We start from the raw sequence: 24,830 nt of genomic DNA, 5'->3' as shown, positions 1-24,830 counted from the left end.
GGCAGAATTGAGATGATGTTTTTGAAAGCGAAGATTTAATTTTCTTGCTAGTTTTTAACAGAGCAAAATTCAAAGTGATCCATTCCTTTCCAAAGACTCTCATTGGAAATCAGACATCAGCCAGTCAATTGGCTATCACAGTTTGGTGATCTCAAGAGGTACTGGGCACTTTCTGATTGACTTTTGACAGGCCATGTCTATCCCTTGCAATAATGATGATTGAAGCCCTTGGTGTATAACCAAGCAAGCACATTTGGTTTGAAAGGTCCAAATGAAAAGCTGAGAAGAGTTGAGGTTATGAGCAGACAGAGCTTGTAACACTCCAGCCATCCCATCCAGTTCAACCAAGCGCTGAAACCAGATAGCATTGACCTGCAACTGCAAATGCTTTGACCATCACCCAAGTTGGAAACCTTGTGCCAGGATGAAGGTTGCGCAGTTGTGAGAGTGGGGTCTCAAGCCAAAGGATGAAATGAGGTAAGAGGGGCTAAAGGTTGAAACCCTGTCTACCTCGTTCCAGAAATAGTCCTAAGTGCTTATTCTGCAGAACTGTGAAAAATGCTCATTTCCATTACAAAACGTTCTTGTATTCTTCGGGCAGGATTTTTCAGTCGGCACGCGGACACCAATGTGTTTAAATGACACGCGATGACATCAGGGGTGCATCCCGATGTCTTCACGCTGTCTCGTGATGTTTCATTTGGCGGGCGCACGCCAGAGTTGGCTGCGCATCTGCTGATGTGTAAAGGGCCTATTAAGACCATTAAGGAAGCGATTAAGGTAATTGTTAACGCTTCCCCTCCAACCTTGAGGTTGGCGGGCAGGCGAAAAGGCCAAGCAGCCTTTGAATTTTTTAGGAAGCCCTATCCACAAGTGGGATGTGGCTTCCTAACGTCTTTGTCAATTAAATTAAAAAAAAATTCCTAAATATAAAAACATGTCCCATCTCATGTGACACAGCCCCATGAGGGGACATGTTTAAATAAATTTTCAAACCATTTATTCATTAATTACAATCGTGATTCAATCTCCCTGAGGCAGCTTTCGTGCCTCAGGGAGATGGGAAGAGCGCTGTCCCCGACACTCTCTCTCCTCCTCCCACCCGCCCGCACAGCCGGCGCTGAGCGCTATGGCTCGCATCTTACGCTGGGCGGGCTTTAATTGGGCCCGTCCGCGCAAAAATGGTGGTGCGGACTGAGCCCACCCGCCGCCTGGAAAATTCAAGCTTTCGTTCTTTCCATCAGATGCTGTTTTGCTGACATCGAATCGAAATAAAACGTTGCTGCTTTTTTGTATTTCCACCAAAATCACCCCACTTTTTAACTTGGTTTCTTTTCCTTTTCTCTCATCGACAGAGGCCGGATTTTAATTTGCTTGCTGACTGTAAGTCAATTTTGTAAAAAAAAAATCAACCTTTGGCACCCTGCTATCCCTGCACCATTTTGTCAGCAAAATCTGTGTGAATCAATGCTGGTGCTTTCCTTTCTGACCGGGGAGGACTGGTTAATAATTGAACCTCAGTGATGCATGAATCTACAGCAGTTGGGACTCATGTTGCAGGCATATGACATGGGATGAGTTCATAGTGAATGGCAAAGCTTATTGTACTTTAGGAAAGAGAGGCACCGCATTATAGTGCGGTCACACATTTAGAGATTGTGTAAAGCATTTACCGGGATGAAATTCGATTAGTTAATAATGGGATTGATGCACTATTTTCAAACAATGATAATAGTAATGTTGAACAGAGTCTAAAACAACCCATCCAGCTTCTTATCAGATGTGAGCACAAATGGGCTTGCTTTCCTCATGACAGTTTTTCAGCAGAATAATGAACTATAAAGAAATAGCTTTTAAATGTCTCGTTTCCTTAGAATGTGGTGACATTCACCTCAAAGTATCCAATCACAATGCATTTGTAGCAACAGCCCTTTCATGTTTCTCACGCCTCTAGCATGCCATTCTCCTTGTACAAATGTTGGACGGTTTGTTAATCTGATTATGTAGTTTGTGGTGTTTTTGTCAAAAATTGCTAAGTGACCTGTGGGAGAACCCAGATTCAGATATAAATTTGGGCCCAATTTTAACTCTTGTGGAAGTGACTGGATTTTGAGTGAGTGAAAATCTTGCCCAAAGATTTTGCACTGTAGATACTTTCTATAATGGAGCAATATCAGCACATTTGTGGTGGGGGGAGAACAGCCTCTAAATACATAAAGGGAGCAGCAAGGGTGGCAGTATGTCATGGTGTCAGCTGTGGTTCAGTTGGTAAAACCTTTGCCCCTGAGTCAGAAGTTTATGGGATTGCACCCCACTCCAGGACTTGAGTATAATAGCCAAGGCTGATGCTCGAGTGCTGCACTGTTGTAGATGCTGTCTTTTGGATTACTTGTTAAACCATGGCCTCAGCTGCTCTCTCAGGTGGTCGTGAAAGATTCCATGGTGCTTTTCCAGGAAGAGTAGGGTACTTCTCCCTGGTGTCCTGGCCAACATTGATCCCTCAACCAAGATCAGACTATCTGGTCATTATCACATTTCTGTATGTGGGATCTTGCTGTGTGAAAATTGGCTGCCAACTTTCCTACGTTACAATGACTGTACTTCTTTGGCTATGAAGTGTTTTGGGATGTCGCAAAAGGTGCTACAAGTCGAATATCCGTGCATCCAAAAACCCAAACACACCCAAAAAGCGAACATCTTTTGCGGGGGAAGTCTGTGACCCCAGCTGACACGAACCTTGCTGACCAGAACCACCCTTTAGCGTGGGAAATACAGTTGTTTGCCTTACCTCGTGCCCAGCAGCCATGAGAGATTTTGCTTCTGACCCAAACCCTATCACAGCAACTAAGTTCAACCAACAAAATGCTGTCCCTCGGGCTAATAACGATATCTGATCCAAATGGAATCAGCAAGTATGAGTTCCAGGACCCAGTCTGCCAGAGGCTGCTTTCCCTTGTTTCACAAACTCTTTAACACAGCAGCGAGGGACACAAAACCTTTTCTCTAACTCCTCATTACCAGCTAGGCTTCCACAAGTCACTATTTATACGCCCTAACTATATCCAATATAGCAGGCAAATCACATCCGAAAACCAAAAATATCCGAGTGCCAAAACAGAATCGGCCCCAGAGGTTTCGGATAAAGGACACTCGACTTGTATAAAGATGCAAGGCGTCCTTTTCTCGATACATCATTAAATATTTACACAATTTTGCAGTCAGCATGCTCCCATTTTTGGAAAAATCAGGCAGCTGGTGTACAAACATCAAATGTTTCTATGAAAAGCTGGCTGCTATAATGTTCTCATTGGTTGCTCAGAAAATCCCAAACATAAACGGTAGGGTAGTGATGATCTCTACTGCCACTTGTAGTCTACTGATAGGCTAAGACCACAGGCACGTTTGATTCTGTCACGGTACATGTGCTTACTGGGATGGAAACTGCTAGAGTCACGCACATCCTGGGTGGTACACCTGTTACCTTGGTGCCATTCACTGCGGTGGCTCCACAGTGTCACCTGACTTAGATCCTGCCTCAGAGTTCTGAAGGAGGGTCTTTGACCTGAAACATTAGCTCCAGGCTGGATTTCTTGGAGGAGACGGAGATCTCGCCCACTGGCTGGAGAGCTGGCGGGAGCCCTACGCCGCCTCTTTTCGGGAAGGCCCTCCAAATTAGGTGCCGCTTAGGCACCTGATAGACCAATGGCAGGCTCCCCCCCCGCCACCGGGCCATGGTCCACAGGAGCGGAAGTCCCGTCGGCTGAGAGCTGCCGGCTCAGCAGCTCTATTGAACAGCGGTGCCAGCAGGGAGGCAGTGGCTGCTGCCGACACAATGCCCAGGGCTGCCAGGCCAGAGGTGAGTGATGGGTGGGATGGGTGTCACGGGATGAGGGCTGTTGGGGAGGGTGTTGGCAGCATGGACAGCGGGTTGGCTCTCAACGGGCCTCCCGTTTCCCGATGCCAGGCCCCTCGATCAGGTACGGAGTGCCCTTGAACGGGCGATCTCCTGGGGGCCCCCAAGTAACTTTTGCTGGTTGTGCTCCCCACATGACGAACCCCTTGCCAGCTGCTGAGTTAGTACACGCGGCACTGGGACAAAGCCCTTAAGTGGGCATTAATTGCCCACTTAAGGGCCTCAATTGGTGGCGAAGTGGGAAAGCCCTCCATGGGGCTTCCCACCATGTACTTTATCATGCAGGTGGGAAGATGGCAGGTTCCGCACCCACTACCCTCCCGCCTGATTAAATGTACCCCCACCACCAAACCTGCCATGGGGAGAGGGTGAGATTCCACCCGCTAACCGTTCCTCTCTCCACAGATGCTGCCAAGCCTGCTGAGTGTTTCCAGCATTTTCTGTTTCTATTTCTGTAGAAACCCTCATCCCTGCCTTTGTTCCCTCTAGACCGAACTATTCCAGTACTGTCCTGGTCAGCCTCCCATCTTCTACCTCACATAAACTTAAGCTCAGCCAAAGCTCTGCTGCCTGTATCATAACTCATACAAAGAGCCATTCACCCATCACTCCCGTGCTTACTGACCCTTGTCTCGCAAGGCCTCAATTTTAAAATTTTCATCCTAGTCTTCAAATTCCTCTGTGACCTAACCCCTTCCTATATCTATAACCCCCTCTAACCCTACAGAACTTCTGCATCTCTGCATTCCTTCAATTCTGGCCTCTTGCATAACCCCAATTTTAATCGCTTTCAGCTGCCTAAGTCCTAACCTCTTGAATTCCATCCCTAAACTTCTCTGCCTCTCTCTCCACCTTCCTGACATTTCTTGAAACCTACCTCATCTGTTCTAATATCTTCTTCTTTGACTCAGTGTCAAAAATCGTTTGCTATCACTCCTGTGCAGCACCTTGGGACATTTTATTACGGTCATTTAGTAGTACAAAACTTGAGTATGGCTGCAAAAAGAGACATGCTATCGAAGCTTTTAGTCTTGCACTCATTAGGATAGCTCGCAAGAAATGACCAAACTGTAACAGGGGAACAACAATTTATACTGCATGAGAAGAGATTGCTGACTCACCAACCAATCAGCACTCTCTTCTCATTAGGTACAAAGTGTTGTTCCTCTGTTACAGTTTGGTAATTTCTCACGAGGCTATTCTGATGTGTACCAGATGAAAAACTTAGATAGCAAGTCTCTCTTTTCAGCCATACATTCTGTTATGCTAAAGGTGCTATATAAATGCAAGTTGTCATTGATGTGGCAATGCTTTGAAATCTTCTCTGTAGGAGAACAAACGCTGGCAGGAGGTAGGGGAAATTCTCCAGCTACAGAGGATATGGACACCAAAGGCAAATTCCCTTGGTTTATCTATGGAGCAGTATGTGAGGAGAATTTGAACAAACAGAAAGGTTGTCATTGAGATGCCTGCTTTGATGGCAGGAGTCTCGCACGTTGCTCTTCCTGATTACTTTTTCTCGCTGTCAAACTCCAGGGAGAGATCATAGCAGCGGCGCAAAAAAAAAAGCATCGTGTCAAATTGTACAGCTGCTGATCAAAGCTGCGACAGTGTTTGCTTAAAGCCCATACATTATCCAGCAAAAAAAATGTAAACCAATTGTTAAGGCATCAGAAATCCTTCACGCCATTTCCGAAGTGGAGACTTCAGGCCTTCCTTTTAAAATACAAATCCCCATCCTTTGATCAGAATTAATTCTATTCCCCTAATAGGCAGCTAATCTGCAAAGCGCAGAACATTATCACGCTGACTTACAGCTGCATTTTCGGGTTCCAACAAGGGGAGAACGCGTGTGTTCACCTTCCCACTCTAGGACTGGCCTTATTTCTCTTAATCAGGCACAGGAATCAGCCTGTCAGCTTTTTGTGATGAGAACTGTATTTTTTTTTTTTTTTGCATTGAGACCAGGCCCTGACTGAAATATCAGTTGGACATATTGCCCCCATTTAGAAAATAGGCATCTTTTCAAGTAATTCACTGATAGAACAAAAATAGATATTCTTTTAAAAGTTTCCAGCAGGGACTAAACATAGAAGTTCTTTGCCAAGAGCAGCAGATGGACATCTGTTTAGGACCTAGCTGTAAAAGCAAGGAATATAAGAATCTAAGAGATTAGCCGAATTTGTATCTTCCTGATGAATATTTCCATAACATTTAATATGGATTAGGGAGCGTGTTGAATAAATACGTTAAATTCGGAGCTTTTGATCAAAACCTCCCTCCAAGTTTGCAGAATGATACAGTCCTGCTAGCACTTCCTATTCTTACAATAATCCTTCACCTGCTGGTCAAAGAGGCAGGTGAATAAAGCACAAGAACATGTGAATTAAGAGTAGGCCATTTGGCCCAGCAAGCCTGCTCCACTATTCGATAAGATCATAGCTGACCTGATTGTAGCCTTAACTCCACTTCCCCTCTGCCCCCCACATAAAACCAACTCCCTTGTTGATCAAAAATCTGTCTAACTGAGCCTTGAGTAAATTCAATGACCTGACCTCCACCGTTCTCCGGGGAAGAGAACTCCACAGACTAACGACCCCCAGAGAGAAAAGAATTCTCCCCAGTTCCATCTTAAATGGGAGACCCCTTATTTTTCAACTGTGTCCCCTAGTTCTAGACTTCCTTACAAGGGGAAACATCCTCTTAGCATCCACCCTGTCAAGTCCCCTCAGAAGCTTACATGTTTCAGTAAGATCACTTCTCGTTCTTCTAAACTCCCATTGGTATAGGCCCAACTTGCTCAACCTTTCCTCCTAAGATAACCCTTTTAGCCAGGGATCAGTTGAGTGAACTGCTTCTAATGCAATTATGGATAAAACTTTTCACTCGGCAAGCGGGCACACGCCCGACACTCCCGAGCGTGAAGTGATGCACGGTGATGCCGGGCATGCGTCCCGACACCATTGCGCACTCGCACGATATTTCGGTCGGCGGGCATGCGTGCTGGAGTCAGCAGTGCTCCCGCCAACAATCAATAGGCGTATTTAAGGCCATTAGAAAGTTCATTAAAATAAATGTTTCACTGCCCGTCCAACCTCACGGGCGGGATGAGGTTTCCAAAAGCAAACAAAAATAAAATAAAAACTTTAAAATTTTTCATCAGTAACATGTTCCTGCTCATGTGACTTCGGGGACATGTTTCATTACATTTTTATTTTTTAACGTTTTTATGAAATTTATCTTCATCTCCCTGAAGCAGCTCTCTGCCTCAGGGAGATTATGTCACGCGCACTCACGCCCCTGCACCCGGCTTGCACTCCTCCCCCCGCCTCGCGTTTCACCCTGAGGGGGCCTTCATTGGCCCGCCAGTGTGAAATTACCTTCCAGGCCCGATCACTGGCAGCGGTCGGCTTCCTGAGTGCTCTGCCTGCCCCTGCCAAGCCCTCACACCAAAACTGTACACAGTACTCCAGAGGCAATCTAACTAAGGCCCTGTACAACTGTAGCAACACTTAACTACCTTTATATCCGATTCCATTTGCGATTAAGGCCTGTATTCCATTTGCCTTCCTAATCACTTGCTGCACCTGCGTACTAACTTTCTGTGATTTATGCACCAGGACAACCAGATCCCTCTGTACCACCGAGTTCTGCAATCTCTCTCCATTCAAATAATATCCTGCTTTTCTAATCTTCCTGCCAAAGTGGACCACCTCACATTTTCCCACGTTATACTCCTTCTGCCAAATTTTCGGCCACTTACCTAGCCTGGGGCGGATTTACAATGAAACACACTGTGCTGTGGCACGGGGTCCACAAATGACCGGGGGGGGGGGGGTGAGTGGGATCCCAAAATGAGGAGCGAGTGCTGAACTGTTGGAACTGCCGTCTTTCAGCGGAGTCGTTAAACTGTCTGTTTGGCTGTACACACAAAAAAAGAATCTCCTGACAGTTGCACCCCCCCCGCCTCACTAAAACAAACCATTACAGGGAGTCGAGGCAGAACTTGGGCACGAGTCTGCCGAGTCTTTGCAAGAGCATGAGGGCCCAACTGGCCACCCAATGCTATCAGTGCCGCCAGATACAGCAAAGGCTGTCCAATCCGAACAGCCAACTTGATGGGCTTGAGGAAGCCAACAAAAGTCTACGGAAAGCCGAGAAGGAATTTCAGGAATTGCCGCTTAAAATTATCCACGGTGAGCATGGCAACTCCAGCCTCAATGGGGGAGGTGGAAAACCTGCGGGAGTGGGTACCGGAGATGGAGAGTAACGGTCAGGGCGGAGAACTGAAGAAAAGGTTGAAGGAGGAAGAGTTCCAGAGTGGGAACTTGAAACTGGAAGTGGAGAAACTACAGAAAGGAATGGTTGATCTAGAGAAACCGGAAGGTGCTTTTAACCAAAGCAAATTGGAATGTTCCCACCCGCATGTTAGTTTGGATAAAGAGAAGAATCCGCTCAAAGACTTGATCAATGAGTTGGAATTAGTGAAAGGCCAAGAGAAAGAACTTGAATTGTCAGAAGCGAGACTGGGGAAAGTTGAATTCATCTTGAAAGATGACTCAATCCAGTTGAAGTCTTTTATCGTGATGTTGGTGGATGAGAGGAGAGATGTGGCGGACAAGTTAAATCAGAAAGAGCAAAAAGTTACTGACCTTAATAACAAGCTGAAGCAGGAACAAAGCTAAACAACACAGGTAACAGAGAATCTGATAAAAGAGAGCAAGAAGCTTCTGAAATTGAAATCGGAGATGGAGGAGAAAGTATCTACCCTTCACGATGAAGGGGATGAACTGAAGTGAAACTCAAAGATGAAGAGCTAAAGTCAAAAGACCTGAACTTTAGAGTTGGCTTGCTGAAGAAGAGGTTTGACCATGTAGAAGAGGTGGCAAGTGATGCACTGCAAAATAAAGCCAAGGAAGAACTGGAGAAACTTTCAGGAGACGGTTGGCTGGACAATAACAAAATTAAAGAGCTCACGCTGGAAATAGAGCGATTGAAGTCTCGATTGAAGCAGTTGGAGGTGGTTGAAGGTGGCCTGATGAAGACTGAGAATGACCACGACCAGTTTGAGCAGAAGTTCAAGGGCGAATAAGACAAGACAAACCCCCTGAGCCAACAGCTGGAAGAAATCAAATAGCAGTTGAGCAAAGGCAAGGCAGTGGAGAAAAGGAAGCTGAGGCTCCGAATCGCTTCCGAGTTGAAGAGGCCAGAATTTGAGAGCTGTTAGCAGAGGGGTCCGGGCACTGGAGGAGAAAATTCATAGACTCATGAACAAGGAAGACTCAGCTCCCCCAGCTGCAGGCCACTTATTCAGTTCTCCGGAAGAAATTCCAACAAGAAGAGAACAAAAACAAAGACACGGGCCTAGAGTTTGTGAGCTTGGTGAAGGAGGTGGAGCTGCCCAAATGGTATAGTCGGGCAGTCAAGGCCATGCATGAACGGTAGGAGAATGATAGATGTGCCAGTACGGCCACTGCTCTGCAGACTGACAGACTAAGCAATGGCAAGGGAGAGGAAGACAATCCCGCTGTATTTATACAGAATTCCTTACAAGAAGAAAGCCATCTGATGAGCCATCTTCTGCAAGGGGGGCTTTAGAAGCCCCTGGAGCATCCCTCATGTTGGAGTGGTAACCACCAGCTGAAAACAAGTAAAATCTCAGGAGACCCTGGACTCCCTGGAAGAAGAAGGAAAATGGACAACGCGATCGGCCTGAGAAACCTGCCCAAGCGAATGATTATCCCGGCTGAACTAGGGAGTTGACACCGTCACAGAAACAGGGACAGCCACTGCGTATTCGGGTCACCGCTGACCAAGGGAACAGCCCGGCCACTCTCGAAATCACTGGCCCATCTGCCGAAGGGAGCTGGGGGGCGGGGTTGGGGGGGAGGATTTGCAGTCCCTAAGGGAAGGAAGGCAGTCTTAAAAGTGAAGCCAAGCACAGGGCCACACTAACGGTAAATCTGCCACTGCACTTAACCTGTCTATATCCCTATGTAGACCCTTTATGTCCTCTTGACAACTAACTATCCTACCTATCTTTGTGTCATCAGCTAATTTAGCAACCATACATTTGGCCCCTTTATCCAAAACGTTACATTGGATTACTCCTGCATTCACCCGGAGGTGTGCACGCACACAGGTACCGGACCTCATATCTGGGAAGCTCGGGACCAGACATGTGCTGGATTTGGGGATTTGATGAATTTTGGGTCCTAGGCCTAGCCTGTGCTTATATAAAATTAAGTATGAAAAAGAAGTTTTAGGGTGTTAAACCAAGCAGAGGTTCAAAGTGCAAAGTTTCTGTTGTCACACAAATTTTTTCTGTGCCTGTTGTCAGCCTGATAAAATGTAATTTTATCCTTTGTTGTTATTTTAATATATGAAAGCTTTGCATCTAGCGTAATTGTCACACTTGAATTTGTAGTCTATTCAAATTCTCTGACACACATGCACTTGATTAAATCACTAGATTAGGTCTGGAAATCTGAATCAAACCATCATCACAACAATGACTGAATAATCTCTATGGAAGGTTTGAGGGTAAGTGTGCGTGTGTAAATGTGCATGTGAATGTGCGTGTGTAAATGTTTGTGTGTGTGTGTGTAAATGTGTGAGTGTGTGTGTGTGTAAATGTGTATGTGAGTGTGTGTGTGTGTGTGTAAATGTGTACGTGAGTGTGTGTGTGTGTAAATGTGTATGTGAGTGTGTGTGTAAATGTGTATGTGAGTGTGTGTGTGTAAATGTGTATGTGAGTATGCGTTTGTAAATGTGTATGTGAGTGTGTGTGTGTAAATGTGTATGTGAGTGTGCGTGTGTAAATGTGTATGTGAGTGTGCGTGTGTAAATGTGTATGTGTGTGTGCGTGTGTAAATGTGTATGTGAGTGTGAGTGTGTAAATGTGTATGAGTGTGCATGTGTAAATGTGTATGAGTGTGTGTGTGTGTAAATGTATATGTGTGTGTGTGTAAATGTGTATGTGAGTGTGTGTGTAAATGTGTATGTGAGTGCGTGTAAATGTGTATGTAAGTGTGCGTGTGTAAATGTGTATGTGAGTGTGTGCGTGTGTAAATGTGTATGTGAGTGTGCGTGTGTGAGTGTATTCAAGTGCCTGGATACACCCTGATATATAATGCCTTCTACTGTACACTGGATAGCATAGCATCTTTCCAAGAGTTTAAAAAATTATCTTTCTAAAAAATATTTCAAGCTATTAATACTGTGATGTCAAGTGTTAGAAAATATCATTAACTAAGAGATGTATAATGACATTAAACAAAGGATAAACATTTTTAAAAACAGCTGATATAAATGTTGCTAAATAGTCATTCTAATGAGTATTTAGTGGGTGCTGCTTTGCATTTGAAGATTTGATATTCAAAATCTCCAAGTTGCAGTTCACTGAAACCCACACTCACTGTGTTGGCAGTGTCATTGTGTCTCGATAGTGATATGACGAGAGTTATTTTTCTTTTAACCTCAGCATGTTCAAAACTAAGAATAACTTTCCATTGTCACTTTGCGATAGTTTTACCTGCCACATAGTTTTACTTCTGTTTTCTAATAGTCTCTCGGGTTTATGGTGAGTTTGTCTTTGGTGGTTTATGATCATGAGAACTGGGTGGTTGTGGTGGAGTAGATTTCGCTCTGTCCTAGGTGAATGAGCCTTACATATACTGTAAGAAAAACTGACTAGAATGCCCATCAACGTAATTATAATAGTGATTCGGGTTCTCCATGATGTTGCTCATGTTATGTTGGAGGAGATGTTGCTTTATGAGAATAGAAATGCTATGCTTTAATGCAAAATACACGATATTCTACAGTCAAGTTTCCTCATTTCCTTGTACATTTATAACATTCTTGTCTTTAATGGCCTGAATTTTTCAGGCGGTAGGTGGGCTCGGGGGGAGCAGGCGGGGGTGGTCCCGGAGCCGATCGCCGCCCGCAATCGGCTCTGCGCCGCCATTTTACGCAGGCGGGCTCAGCGTAAGATGCGACCGGTATCGCTCAGCGCCAGCTGGGCGGGCGGGAGGAGGCGAGAGAGTCCGGGCCAGCGTGCTTCAATCTCCCTGAGGTACGGAGCTGCCTCAGGGAGATTGAATCGATATTAAAATTGTTAAATAAAAGGGTCAAAAATTTATTTGAACATGTCCCCGCAAGTGACTGCGTCACATGAGTTGGGACATGTTTTCATATTTATGAACATTTTTTTATTTACTTAACCAAAGCTTTAGGAAACCTCATCCCGCTCTTGGATGAGGTTTCCTAAAAATGCAAAGGCCACGTGGGCTTTTGGGTTGAACGGGCAGCATTTGCAATAACCTTAGTTAGACCCTTAATGGCCTTAACAGGCCGATTATCTATCAGCTGGTGTGCAGCCCACTCCAGCACGTGCCCGCCAAATGAAACATCGCAACTCAATGCGATGATGTCAGGACGCACGCCCGATGTCATTGCGCGTCATTTAACGTGTCGGCATGTCAGGCCCTCCCCTGCACGCCAACTGAAAAATTTCTGCCCAACATATTAGGATTATTCTTTCCAGATTCACAGCCAACGCTGTCAGAAAGTGTTTGGAGTATTTTTTCCTCTTCCATTTTGTTATTAGTGACTTCTGCCAGTTCATGGTGTTTCTGTGCATCTTTTAGTGGAATTTCTAGACACCTGCTTTGGTACATTCCCCACCTACTCTGTTGTAAATTATCACTGACTGAAGTTTCATTGCAAGGCACCAAAGCTTGAGAATGAAGCTGCAACTACAACACACTGATTTAAGAGAGTACGTGAACATAACTTTGATGGTAATTTGTTTAGCTGTGCACAGGGCTTGGCCCTCTCCATATCTCTGGTGCTGTGCAATGACAGGTGCTTTACCAAAATATTCAACAGCAGAGTTCCAGAGGTGTGTAAGAAAGAAAATAATCACCAATGGAATAAGCATGCTGGATTTTGGCTTTAGGAGAAGGGTGACTTCTCGGGTGGAGGGTGAGAAGATGAAGAAGTAGGAAAGAATAATACTTGGAATGAGAGTCATAAGAAACAAAGACTGATATCCAGTGAACCTGCGATGGTAACTGGCCTGAAATCAGCTCTGGACTCATAAAGATCACTTACTACCACGGCCAGCATCCATTGATGTAATAGCGTAGAATAAATACCACACCAAGAATAAATGCAATTTTATGTAGCTTCTGTTAATAATGTGCTGTTGTATTATGTGGTTATCCTGTCATAATAAGGAGCTAATTACCAAAACAGGCACATTTAAAGACAATCTGTTCTTTCTTACCAGTGTTACTGAACCACAATGTGTAAGATGTTTAAGTTGTTTGATTGGGGAGGTGGCAGCATTGGGGGTGGAGGAAGATAATCCTGAACACTTTAAGGATCATAAACTTAATTCCAGGATTCAGTTGACAAACTGCAGTTATGTTTATGATGTCACCTGCGTTCAATTCCAGGCAGTGAAAGATAGAACTAGAGCCTATTCTTTACACACTTTTCAATTTTTTAAAAACACTTTTATTTACAGAGACACACATTAGAGACACACAACACCAAACCCCACAACCACAGCTTCAGTCTGCTCCTATATATGCTCTTTTGAGTATAACCAATGAACAAAAAGGGGACAAATTAACAAATCAAATTAAACAATTTAGGGGAGCAGTCCCTTAAAGAGATACTGTGGCAAAAAGCAAGGAGCACAAGTGAATCCCCAGTTGATGCCAACCACCTTGAATACAATTAATCACTCAATTAACAATTAACAGCCTGCATCTCTGCAATTCTCATGACCAGAAATCAAAATCCAAATCAATTCCTGCTTGCTGCAGTAGTGCAAATCAACAGTGTAAAGAACATATCTTTTTACTTATGTTGCACTGTTATAAAGAACATATCCTTTTATTTTTCTCTATTTCTGTTGGACTGTGGATTACAATTACAATGGCTGCAGTTTGAAGGGTATGTCCACTGGAACAGTGTGAGGGATATATGCAATGTTGCAGTCCTGGGACAGAGTGTGCCATGAAAGACAGGATAGTGCCAGAAAGGAGTCCTGGACCAAAGGAGCTGCCTGACAACAGCATTTTAATTGGGTCCTGACCAGGTTACCAGGGTTTTGTGTGAGAGCAGAATAGCTCCTAGCCTGAAAGGAACCTCCTTCTCCTGTGTGTGGAAGATTCCAGTAATTCCACAATAATAGCTAGCTGGCTTTTTTCTCCTCATATCTCTACAACCTGCTCTCTCTCTGAAAACCCCTATCAAGAGGCAAAGGGGAAATCACTGTTAGAGACATTAAAAGGCAAGTGGTCAATCAGTGGACTAAATATGGAAAGTGCTGGAAGACCACCTTGTGTCAACAGCAAGAACTGAAAGGAATTTGGGAGACATCGATCAAAATCAACCCATTGAATCCTGTACTCCGGAATTGGTGCTACTGAACTGTTTTATCCCACCCTTGAAATCCATGATTTCTTTGCCTTATGTGTTGTGTGTGTGTCTGTGTGTGTGTGTGTGTGTGTGTGTGTATAGGGATTTAAGAAGGGGGTAGAGTTTAAGCTATAGTGTGTTAGAAGTTAGCAGTCCATATTTCATTCTTTTACCACTAGTTAAAGACAATTTGTCCAATAAACAGTTATTTACTTATTAAGTTTAGAAACCTGGTGATCGTATTCTGTTAACCTACATTAAACAGCTAGGTAGAATTGGGGCAACCTGGTGATTTGATCAAACTTTTCACATTTGTCCCAGTTCGGGGAGCAGCAGGGTTTGATACTACAGCGCATTATCCCCAGTGAGTCGTGACCAGCGGAATATTAAGTATAATGTAATGTAAAGAGGCACCATTACAAAACATGATCTGGCTTGTTCCATTTGAAAACAAAAAGGTCTGAGTGCATTCTGTTTGTTCTGGGATATAAATGTTTAGTCACATTTCTGTGGTAAGGAAAAATTGATTTTTGTCTGCAGTTCCTGTTACATTAATTGTTTTACTGAATACTCTCCAAAACTAGTGGGAGATGGGCATCAATATGTCAGCCAGTAAAATTACTTGCATATCAATAAGCAATAATTAATAATCAATAGCTTAAAATAACAAGAGCCTAGAAACCCTTTTTAGGGGCATAAGTTAGAATCAGATGGGTAGCTGCAGGTGTTATGTAAACGCAAATGGAAATTGTATTCTAGGCATCTAATTTTCCATGGTTAGCTTATATGCGTAGCACGCTGGGAGTGGAGGATCGGATCTGTATAATGTTTAAAGGAAAGGAGAATAATTAAAGGTGAATATCAGAATGGGGACAAACATCCTGAAAGCCCTTTAGAACCGGGCTTCCCAAACTGGGGGGTTGGGGGTTGTGAGACGAGATTCTGGGGCCACAGACCATGCAGCAGCAGTGGCTGCAGTGGAACCTCCGACTGAATGTTAACAGCTGCGAGGCCCCTTTAAATCCTTGGCTTTTTAGGTGTGGCCTGAACGGCTGATGCCCACTCCCCAAAAGAAAAACACTGAGAAGGTAAGTTTTTAAAAAATCGATGAAGATTAGAAAACTCTGCCCCTGCATTCCCCCCACCCCCCCCGCCCCCACCAAACCGCTCTCTCAGCTCCCCTTGACGGGTAACAGCGATTTCAAAGCCTCAAAACAGGATCACTGTGGAGGAAAAGTTTGGGGTGCACTTGCTTTAGAAAAGACTCACGAAGCAACACAGCCCATTATCAGCCTTTCCCAGGTTGAAGGAGAAACAGAGGGTGAAACAGGCAGAAACCAGAAACGAAAGGAAGTGGAAAGCGAAGGGCAGGAGAGGGCCTTCGGACGAGTGTCAGAGCAAACCCCGCTGCTGACTCACCCATTTGAACGTCAGGCCGCTTTTCGTTATTAAACTCCCAGTTGGCAGCAATAGTAGATCATGAAAGTCACTTTAATAAAATGATGAGTGTGATAAATTCGTCCACTCTCTCTCTCTCTCTTCAGACAGGCTCGATTATTTCACAGATACGAATAAGCCTGCAAGTACATCACCAAAATGAAAACTGTAGGACTGCAGAGAAGATTGAACTTCCACTAAATGGAAGTGATTAGCTCCACAGTTACGTCTTGTAGAGTAACTAATGTGCCTCATTATATTTTCATAAATGATTAAACCCAATGGCTGCAACTACTGGAAAAGGTTTGGAAGCTAAAATACTTTTAAATTGCAAGCTGTGGCTTGAAAATTAATACCTCAGACTGTGGAAGTGCAGTATTATGTGGCAATGATATATTATTTTCACTCCATTAATGGCAGTGTATAATATTTGTATTGCACTGCTGTGTATTGTGTGGACTTTAAGTGTAATAAAGCTCCTGTATCAGCTATCTCATGTGGAGTGATGTACAAGTGACAGGTTGTCAATTTTTGCCTAAACTGTTCCTTCTAATCCAAGCCTTCCAGAGTGTTGAAAATGGGGAACAAAGACCTAGTGTCATCTTTGGATGGAGTGGGAGTTAGAGGTTAGGGGCAAGGGGCTGGGGGAAGAATTAGAACAGGGTGCCCAAATGTAATTTAGTCCCCACATCAGAGTCATACATTCGATTCTTATTTCCGCATTATTATAAATGTCTATGGCCACTGGAAGCTGCTGGTGTGAACTTGTCGTGCTGTAATGACACCCTCATGCCATCGGTGGCACTAGTGCGCTTCCAAGGAAGGAGGGCACAATTACAGCATGGCAAATTTACATAGGCACTTACCATTATCAAGGTGGGCACGAGTGTTTATAATGGGGAATGTTCATGGGAAGTGCACACAGCTGTAGGATTTTTAATATATCACTAGCGGGACTCCAGTGACAATGCGCACATGCTCAGTTGAGACCAAACATAGTTATCAGGTAAAGCACGGTTAGCGAATGAGGGGATAATTGGTCTGGGACATGCACTGATGGCAATCAGGCATCATTTTAAAGTCATAAGTGTAGACAATAAAGATGAATATCTACACCACACATTTTGACCTTATTTTCACATTTTTGTTTATTGGTTCCTCTGCATCCTCATCTATAATCGAAACTGCCAAGTAGATAGAATTGCATAGAACCTACACCACAGAACCAGACCATTCAGCCCAACTGGTCCATGCTGGTGTCTATGCTCCATATGACCCTCCTCGAACCCTTCTGCATCTAAACCTATCAGAATACCCTACGACTCTTTTTTCCTTCATGTGCCTATCGAGCTTCCCCTTAAATGCATCTGTGCTATTTGTCTCAACTACCCCTTGTGACAGCTCCTGTCTGGGTAAAGAAGGTTCTCCTGAATTCCTTATTAGAATTGTTGATGACTATTTGATGGTCATGACCCCACAAAGTTGTTGCCCTGTATGTTGTAGCTTCCTACAAGTGAGGAAAAGCTGATGGGAAGCCTACGTCAATTGTGGATATAGATTTGTGGAACTCACAAGAGACCAGTGTCAGTGTGTTACCATGATAAACATGCATTATGCTTTAATTATCCAGTTCATTTTAGGCAACTTTGCAATTGCAGAAAGAGATGGCCCTTTCCCTGCCTGTGCCCACACTGGCAGCAGGGCTGGTGCAACCATCGGCAAACTAGGCCTAGCATGGCAAACTGTGGGCGCGGCAGAAGACTGAACGAATTATTCATGAAACTACGTTGGTAAACAAACAGGCTTCAGGAGTGGGAATGGAAGGCCTGGCTCTACTGACATACTTCCACATATGCTGACATACATATAGGGCTGAATTTTATGCTCCAAAAACAGGGCTGCTGTAATCCTGGAGAAATGTAATATCCAGTGTGATGATGTCGGGCCGCGAACCCTACTTTGTTACACTGGTGCGTAATAATACATTGGGCAGATGGGCTCCGAAATTGGCATGCCTGTCATATTAAAATATCTAATGGCCATTTAAGCTTGTTAGCAGTCCAGTGGACTGTGATAATGTGTCCCTGGTGCCATAACATGATACCTGCATGTGAACCACTCTAGGCGGGAACCTCGTTTTTTATCATTGTCACTAGAAAGCGTGAATATAAAGACCAGAGATGGATCTTTGCCTGACTTTAGCAGGAGAGGCTGCTGGCAGACGTTTCTCTGGGAGATCTTTGATGTGCATGAATGTTATCGGGAGTGTTCCCTCATTACATCGTACGCAAACCTGTTGACACTGTAATCTATCATCACTGCGCCATTGGTGCTGAATCCAATAAGAGAAACATCAATTCTCTGGGAGACACGTCCCCCCAGTGAGGGGGAGGTTAAGGAGGAGGAGGAGAGGGAGGAGGTCACCTGACCAGGGGCGGGAACTTCACGATGTGGAGGAAGGAGGCCAAACTGCTGAGGAGCAAGGGGCTGCTGAGGGCAAGCTGCAGCCAGCACAAAGAGGCAGGTGGAGACCATACCCAGCCAATCGTGGTACTGGGTGTATATGACATATCTACAAATGATGGAGTGATAGTGCCTGCGGAGACTTTGGCTTTTGTGAGCCACTGTCACATGATATGCTAGTTCCAGTTATTTGGGTGGCCATCTGATGCTTGTGGCATTAAGAGTTACAATGGCGCTGTAATGGTATACTCAAGATGAGATTTATTTGCCTTGACAGAGCAGCCAGATCTCTACAGTATGCGCCATCAAGAGTTTCCCTGATGGTTATAGTCTGTTGTGCATTGCACAAACTGGCACTACAGAGACAGGATTGCCCATTGGAGGAGGATTTACGAGAGACAGGCTGTTCCTCTGATGAAAAGTTAGAGGAAGGGGAGGCTGATCCTAAGCAGCCGCATGTGCAAGAGCCTCTCAGGGAGGGTCTTAATGGCCGTGAGACACAAAAAGCTCTTACCCTGAGAAGATTTCAATAGATGAGTCTCCCTATTTATATCATCCTAGCGGCAGTGTGTCATTCTTCAGGCTCCTACATCACATGAAAACCTTTGCATCACCTTGAACAAGTTCAAACATCCAAACCCTGTCAGCCATTTGATTGCACAGACACCCTCAGAAAGGACCCTCGCTATACGTCCACACACACACACACACACACACACACACACACTGAATAAACTATTGAGGCTTTGCAAGATGCTGAAACAAGAAATCGTTTAGGAACACAGAAAGTTATGAACATGTGCAGATGGCACTAATTATAAATACACTCGTGCAGCCAAGCATGAATACTGTGGGGTTTCTAGAACCTATTCCGGGTGCTGTGGAGTGGAACTGCATCCTCACTACCAGCTCTGGTGGAGACAGGCTGCTGACCCTTATGCCCCCATGTATGCAATGACTTTGAGGTCACAAGGGCCCCAACGTGGTGGGAGTCTCCTGCACAATGTCAGGAGGCTCATCTGTCGACATGGCACTCGAAGATATCTGTGCCAATGGCAGAGGGGCAGAGAAGAGGCTGACTCCATCAGAAGCGCCCTGATAGGTGCCCCCGATGGTGTCAGCTGCTACTCATCCTCCACTACGAGGTCCAATTGCCCCTTGCTGCTTTCCTGGATGTAATTCCAAGCTCTTTGTGCCCACCAACAAGGTCCGTAAAGTCCAGCCCATAGATTTCCATGAATCTACATTGCAGTCTTCCCCAAAATTTCAAATTACATTCCTCAACTTGTTTATATGGCAATTTCTCAAATTTGTACACCTACATGATGATTCCAAAACTGTGGACTATAAATAATATCAAAGGACATAATTTAATCTCGCCCATTCTATCGTAATGATTATCGACTGTGTAAATTGTGCATAAAATTATCGAGTAACTATTGCAGGAACGCATAGTATGACATCATGTGAACCATATGACACATTATAATGTACATTTCGTTTATTACATATCCTGTGAAAAGCGTAGAACAATGAGAATGTACAATCAGTACACCACATTCTTCTTTGACATATTAAATAAATCTGTAATTATAAATGTAGAATTTTTATTCATACTAATGCACAGTATTCATTTTCGGAAGTTAATTGTGGGTTAGGGGAGTGGGGTAGGTGCACAAGGCTGAATGCTCGCCTAGGGCTCCTAATACTCTTGCACCAGTCCTGACTGGCAATAATGGATTGGTAATGTTCTGTGCTGAATATGGTGCTCTAAGTGGGATTAATGTATGCAAACCACAGCAAATATACACATATGTGTGCACACATGTAAGTGTAAAACACACACATGCATATAAATATACATACGCACAGATATATACATATAAAAAGCTCCATTCCAATCAGACATAACTGGAACTCTGCAGGAGACCTGTTTAAGCACCAATCTGATGAGTCCAGAGTGCCTTTCCCCCACCCACCATCAGGTTACACTGAGATTCTGGGTGAGATTTCCACCCCACCACTGTTTTGCTGCTGGTATCTGGATTTTTACCTCAAGTAACAGGCAAATATTACCAGTTTTACAAGCTCATTTGGTGGCACATTTGCCCCTGAGTCACAAGGCCGTGGGTTCAAGTCCCACCAGATCTGAACTCCAATACTGAGGGAGTGCTGCACTATCAGAGGTGCTGTCTTTGAGATGAGATGTTAAACTGAGGTCCCATCTGCCCTCTCAGGTAGATGTAAAAGACCCCAATGCGCTATCTTGTAGAAGAGCAGGAGAGTCCTGGCCAATATTTACCCCTTTCTTCCTTTCTCTTTCAGCTTTTCCCATGTTACATGGGGTTGCCACAGCGCTGGTTGATCTCCCCTCATATTACCATTGGGCTGAATAATACACTAGCCCACTCCCCATCCCCCAAGAAGCAAAGTTGGCATGGGGCTGACACACTGAGGGCGGGCTTAACATGGCCAGGTGGGACTTACACCCCTCACTGGGGAGGAAGCCCCACCTTCTGGAGCCGCCGGCCAATCGGATTGGCAGCTCCAACAGTCCTGGCAGCGCCGGGAGCGTGTTAGTGGCCACTCCCGGGACTGCGAGAAGAAGGTGAAGGGCAGAATCGTCCAGTGCCATTGGCAGCGGGCGTCTTGGTGGGTGGGTGGTGGTGGGGTGGGGGTTAGAATTTGTTGTGAGGGGCAGGAATCGGTTTCACACCGGTGTGAAATCACAACGGGATCATCCCAATGGCACCTGCCATGGCAGAATGCCAATGCCGCTAGAGGCCAGTGAGAACCTGGTAATGGGATGCAAAGTAAGGGAGTTCGGCGGGAAAACACGCCGGCCCAGAACACATCTGGATAAGTCTGACGTGTAGAGGTCGAGACTTACCTTTAAGCCCTTGCTCAGATCACGGACATCTGAGGGGCAGAAGGTGCTGGAGCCCTACGGCTTACTGGACCCTGGAGGAACACGTGCATCGCACGCTGGGTGGATCCTGACGGACATGGCTCCATCATAAAGAAGCTTTTGGAAGCTGGGAGACCTCTGTTGATGCTTCAGGCCTGCTTTGCAATATCATGGTCTTGGATATGGGCTGCTACAGAGGATCGCAGGGGCAAGGATGTTCTGGGTGTGAGTGGGAGAGGAAGGGGTACCGGGGGATGGGGTGCGGGGAGGTTGGGGGTGCCGGTACAAAGGTGTCGAGTGGCTGAGATTGGGAGGGGAAAGTAGGGTATTGGCGGGGGGGTGGGGGGTGGGGGGTGGGGGGGTGGGGGGGTGGTGGGTGGGCAGGTGGGCGGGTGGGGGGTGGGGGGGGGTGGTTGGAGGAGGGACTATGGGTGGAGGAGGGTGTAAAGGGGGAGAATGTTCCAAGGGGTGAGGTAGGTGTAATGGGGGAAGAAAGTCTAAGGGAGAGGGTTCAGTGAGGGAAGGTGTCTGGGAGGAGGAGGGAGTTCAGAGGGGGGAACGTGTCTGGATGGAGGAGGGAGGGAAGAGGGTGGAAGGTGTCTTGGGGGAGGAGGGAGTTCGGAGGGGGGAAGGTGCCCAGGTGGAGGAGGGAGTAAATGCTGAGGAGAGAATAAGGGGGTGGTTGTCCAGGTGAATGTTCAAGGGAGGGGTCTGTGGAGTCAATTGCTGCCTCCTGGAGAGCGAATTGAGGATGGGCGTGGTAGGGGGTGAGTGTGAGAGGGAGACGGTAGGGTGGGAGGGTGAGGGTGGATCAGTAATGGTAGAAGGGATGGTGAGGCTGGTCGGTGGGGTCTTGGAGGCAGACACAGCCCTGGGGTGGGAAGGAGGGGGGTTAGGGATGTCACTGTGGATGGGGGCGAGATTCTCAGGAAGGGTAGGGAATGTGCTCGTTCACCTGAACATTTGGGAATGACAAGGGCCCGGGTTGGTAGGTGACGATGGGGAGGTGGAAGATGATGCTGGGGGGGTGGGGTCTACAGTGATGGGGGAAAGGACATGAGTGACTGGGGAAGGGGAAAGGATGGGGGAGCTGATCTAAAACTTGACATCTACCATTTCGCAGAAATCGAAAGTGAGCGGAGCCTTATGATGGACGGGTACAGGTGAAGCATGGGAGTGTGATCAGCGGGTGGGCAGAGGTGCAGGTCGGCTCAGATAGACAACTGAAAGGGAACCCCAGCAGGCAGCATTGAAAATGCTCAGGACAGTGAGGTCAGTGTGATGGAGGAAGGATCTGTGTGCATGGGAGAGCGCTTGCATGAGGCTCCATGCTTGCTTTGACCGTCCTCCTGTGGGCCAGCTTCCCCCCCTGCGGTGACAGAGGACGAGGCTGAGAGGCTCACAGGCAAAGGGGACTCGGAGAGAGAGGGCAGCTTCCTAGATTCCCGAGTGGATGACCCAGGGGTGTCTGGCTGCCACTTCTCCTCCCTATGGGTGCCCGGAGGCCCCAGCCTGACTCCTTGAGGGGAAGGAGCACCAGGAGGGACGTTGAGGTGCCCCATTTCCCTCTCGCATTGCCACTGCAGGAACTCACATATGGATCCTGCGATGGAGTGCAGGTCTGCACACATATTCGTGTTCTGCTGGATCAGGGTCTCCATGGCGTCTGCTACCCTCACCATGGAGACTTCCATACATGTACATGTGGGCATCACTTCATCAAAGAGCAGGTGGAAAGACTCCTCTGACTCGTGTGCCACTCTTTTGAGGGCTTCCAACAGCTCTGTGTGATGTTCCCCCGCCTCCTGCTGACTCTTCAGGATGAGGATAACGGCCAAATCTAGAGGCTCATCACCTGACTCAGACCTCACTGATGCCTCTTCCCCAGCAGACCTCTGAGTGCCGGGGAGTTCGGCTGGACCTGCCTCCTCCTGCTGTGGACACGTGTCCGTGCGGTGACCACCAGATTGTGATCCTGAGCCTGCTCTAGATCAGGGTCCCACCGAGATGTGTGTCTCTGGTGGAGGGTGTGGGTAAGCGCTGTGATGGGTCTTCCAGGCTGCTTATTTCCAGCTCTTCACTAGAGGTGAAGATGTGGATGGAGCTGAGGGACCGGCTGGCTGAGGGTGTCGGTCGCTTGGCAGAGCTCCCTGTGAACCAAAGTAGAGATAATTTGTGCATGGCAGCAGAGTCAAAAGCAGGAGGGAGAACATTCTCAGTTGCATTGGGAGAGGGATGATCTGGTGCAGGATCCTCACTTGGGTGTTTGCCGCCGACATCACTGTCACCACAGGCGCGGTCCACATCATCATCAGTCAGCGCGATGGCACACTCCTCAAAGTGAGCGAGGGCCCTAATATGGGCCACTCCACTCCTGGCCTGAGACCTTCCTGCTGTTGTGAGCCAGCTTCTCCTGCATGGAAACAGATGGAGAGAGTGTGAGCAGGACACATGGCACTGCGTAGAATGTTTGTGTGGTGAGCGGAGCCATGGACAGGATGAGGCCATGAGCTCGCGTGGATATGAGCCTGTTGGAGATGTGAGGGTGTGTGTGAGAGTTAGTGGTGTTGTCCCCTGAGATGTGAGATCCATGTGGATGTGTGATGGGTTTGTGAGTGTGTGAGTTGAGAGTGATGGGGTGGTTGCCTTACCCTGGGGGAACAGATGAGACCATTCATCCTCTTCCTGCACTGGGTGGCTGACCCCCTCTGTGCCTTGTTGGCGCTGACCACCGCTACCACCACCTCCCAGGCCGGATTGGTGACTTCGGTGGACCTCGTGCGGCCAGAGTGGGGGTAGAGGACATCACGGCGACCTTCCACTGTGTCCAGCAGGCGCCCCAGAGAGGCATCACTAAATCTGGGGGCTGCCGTCTTCTTTGCCTTGGGGGCCATCTGTCACCTGGAGCCGTCCTGATCTGTGGACATGAAGTGGGCTGCGCTCTGGTGCACTTTAAACACGGCACCTGCAGCGAGGAAGCACTGAGGTCACAGCGTGACGGGCAAATCCAAGCCCACCAACCAGCGAGCCGGAGTGTTTCCCCTGGATGTATTATTACTGTGGCATGATGCACCGGAAATGGGACGAAACAACCTGAAATCCAGCCACTGTGGCCAGTGAATAAAACGTCTTTTCTCACGCCCGCTACCACACTTGGGGGGAGGCTGGGGGGGGGAGGATGGGGGGTTGAATTTAAGGCTGCAGGGGGTAGGAAGAAAGGCAAACTTCCATCTTAGGCAGGCCACCCCCAATCCACAAAGGGCAGCCCCCGAAATTCGAACCCCCCCCCTTCCTTCCCACCCTTTGAAGGTTGTATTTAAAGGTCCAGCTGCCCGTGCCGAAATTCTAACAGTGCAGGCAGCGTATTGTCAGGGTCCTTAGGCTCGGTAACAAGCCTAATTGAGCCTTGATTACCTCATTAAATATGGCAGGCTGCCAGTTTTGTTACCTACCCACCCCTTGTATTATGGTGGGGGGGGCGGGGGTGGAGCTCAGGGGTGGGAAGGTGGTGGGGTGGGCACCCGCCTTATTTTACATGGCCCCCCCCCCCCACCCCCACCTTGCCAGAAAAACACCCAGCTGGTGGGTGTGGTGGGGGTGGGGGGGGGGTCATGTAAAATGCAACCTTTTTGTTTTGGGGGGTTTGGCAGGTGGTTTACAGCCAGCTGCCCT

General features: G+C 46.7%; 1 protein-coding gene and 1 pseudogene across 1 annotated transcript in view; both read left to right on the top strand.

Annotated features, from left to right (window-relative positions):
• aatkb (apoptosis-associated tyrosine kinase b) overlaps positions 1–24,830 on the top strand; it is a 115,178-nt gene that overhangs the window by 1,750 nt on the left and 88,598 nt on the right. The window lies entirely within an intron of this gene.
• Positions 649–17,552, top strand: LOC121293677 (annotated as a pseudogene).

This window comes from Carcharodon carcharias, chromosome 22 (genome assembly GCF_017639515.1).
Source record: "Carcharodon carcharias isolate sCarCar2 chromosome 22, sCarCar2.pri, whole genome shotgun sequence".
Classification (NCBI taxonomy): Eukaryota; Metazoa; Chordata; class Chondrichthyes; order Lamniformes; family Lamnidae; genus Carcharodon; species Carcharodon carcharias.
The sequence above is the reverse complement of the archived record's forward strand: the minus strand, read 5'-3'. Positions and strand labels throughout refer to the sequence as shown.